This window comes from Limulus polyphemus, unplaced genomic scaffold, assembly GCF_000517525.1.
Source record: "Limulus polyphemus unplaced genomic scaffold, Limulus_polyphemus-2.1.2 Scaffold136, whole genome shotgun sequence".
Classification (NCBI taxonomy): Eukaryota; Metazoa; Arthropoda; class Merostomata; order Xiphosura; family Limulidae; genus Limulus; species Limulus polyphemus.
Window position 1 is genome coordinate 811,980 of NW_013665746.1, and position 2,586 is coordinate 814,565.

The following is a 2,586-nucleotide window of genomic DNA, read 5'->3' on the forward strand; positions in this document are numbered from 1 at the left end:
CACTAATGTCAAATAAGAACGCAGCCTAACAGACACAATTAATCAACCTATTATTCCGTAAAAGCACTCTTGAAACATATCGTTCACTTCATTTCTTTACTAACATACTAAGTCTCTCGAAAGAAAACAAAACGCTTAGGTTAGTTGTAGTAAAGAGAACATTAATAGTAAATTTAAATAACTGAACACCAAACAATTTATAGAAATTAGTTTTATAGCTAAGCTGACTATTGTATTTTTTTTACGATTCATTGAGGTTATTTAAATTTAGCATAAGGATATCTCAAGAACCGATAATTAAAGTAAAATAACGCTAAAAAAACTAATTTGGAGAATTAGGAATAAGAAAGTCTTAAAAACGGCCCAGTAGCTCCATAGTTTTTGAAATCGATAAGAGTATGTATTTATTTTCCTACCTTATGTCAGAAATAAATAGCAATACAAATTTCATAAGTAAATCACCTAGTACTGACTGATGACTATGTTTCAAAAACCTTTATTATTGAACTCATTCTCTTGGCACTTTTTTACTTTATACAAAAGTTTCTTCGTATTAAACGAATAAAAACACAGGTTTAATGACACTGTTAGACTTAAATTGACCATAATTATAATTATAAAAACGTTGTAAATAATATAAGTAAGTGGCTGCAGTCTAATAACCAAATTATAGTTATTTGAGATTTTCCCAAAAATAAGCTGGAAATAAAAAAAATTATTTAAATTACACCGTTTTATACATTTTTATGGAATACGTATTTAAAGTCCTCATGGTCACCTTCTTATAACTGTTGTTCAAACATTCACGCCCTTCAGCCGTGAGGGCGTTATAATGTTACGGTCAATCCCATTATTCGTTGGTAAAAGAGTAGCCCAAGAGTTGGCAGTGGGTGGTGATGACTAGCTGATTTCCCTCTAGTCTTTCACTGCTAAATTAGGGACGGCTAGCGCAGATAGCCCTTGTGTAGCTTTGCGCGAAATTCATAATAAACAAACAAACTACAACTGTTGTTGTTGTCTTTACGAGTTCGTAATATTACATATCCTTGCTTAGTTCTTGATATTAGAAAATCTCTTTGCGAGATATTAATCGCCTGGTAAATTAAAGAGCAATCAACCTTTGATAGTTTTCATAATCGTTTATTAATATTTCATATTCATTGATATACAAACTTAAGAAAAACAACATGAACGATAAGGTTGATCGTGGAGCTCAAATGAAAACTCGTCCGGATCATGTCTTCAGAACACGAGCACTGATTCCTACATATACAAATATATATATATATATATATAGCTCATTTAAGTGATTTTTAACATTTGTATATCAATACTAAGAATTTTATCTTTTACGAATTCAGGAGTTATATGTAAAAATAAAAATTAATTCGCACTTGTCACAAACTTTTACCTCCAATCGTGGAAGGATTTGGATTCTTCTGCATTAAAAGTAATTGAAAATATTACCCAAATATTTCTCACAGAAGTAGAGGTAGTACAAATACAGTATTTATAAAGAAAACTATGACATTACCTTTATATTAATCTAAGGGAAAATAACGATAACAAAAATTCAAATCAACGTTGTAAGATTAAATTTAAAGCCGACTGACAAACACTTACAGGTCAACTTAGAAGTGATGCGGGTAGCCATAGCTTCCGTAATAACGAAGTCCAGAATAGTAGGGAGTGTGTCTATAGTTGTAAAAGTGTCCATAAGGATAACCACCATAGTGTGCTCCGTAATAGTGACCACCATGATAAGGATAGTAGTAACCAGCCATGACGGTGGCAACAAGAGCCAAAAACAGGATGGCGAACTATACGAAAGAAAAGTTATAAGAATTTAGTATTTTAGGAACGTTCTACACTATTTCGTTGTTTCGAGAAACTGAATCCAGCGTTAAAAGGCTCATTTTCCCGTGTATGATGCTACTAAAAAGAAATGTTAAATCAAAATATGACACTTATAAAGGGCACATGGAGACTCTCGACACTTAAAGTTAACCATAGCACACCAAATAAATGTGCAACGTCTTTTGGAATCAACCAAACTTGTGTAATTTTATTCAAAGCGAAGAAAACAACATAAAATCTATATACAAATACTGAACAGACAAGATTCTGGGTAGAATGTTTCATTAGACGAAATGAAGCAAAGACTACTAAACGCAGTATACTTACCACAGCCTTCATGGTGATGATGATAATTTGCTTGTTGGTTGTTTGTACAACAATCTAAAAGAAGCTGAAGATGAAAACGCAAGGACTTCTCACCCTTTTATACTCTTTAAACAAACCAAAAAAAAAACCAGGAGACAAAAGAAATTTGAAAGTCATTTGTATTTTATTAATTTCTGTAAAGGACAAAATCATTATCTTGTTTCGGAAGGTCTAATTTAGGGAGTGGTTTAAACATCAGAGCCCTCTATTTATTTAAACCAATCAGGAGTTTTTCTTTAAAAACCGTTAGTGTATTCCAGCGCACACTCGTTTAGAAATAAATAAACAAAGAATTCAGCTAACATAGACAATTGAATAAACAACAGGATTTATAAATGTATGCAATAATAGATGTTATCATCA

The 2,586-nt window shown here is 31.7% G+C and overlaps 1 long non-coding RNA gene across 1 annotated transcript; it reads right to left on the reverse strand.

The window, feature by feature from the left end:
* Positions 1-1,127: 1,127 nt before the first annotated feature.
* On the reverse strand, positions 1,128-2,295 carry LOC111083161. The gene is made up of 3 exons (XR_002608838.1): positions 2,185-2,295; positions 1,624-1,820; positions 1,128-1,263 (listed from the first exon to the last, which is right to left on the reverse strand). It is a non-coding gene; the product is annotated as an uncharacterized LOC111083161 (long non-coding RNA).
* Positions 2,296-2,586: the final 291 nt, after the last annotated feature.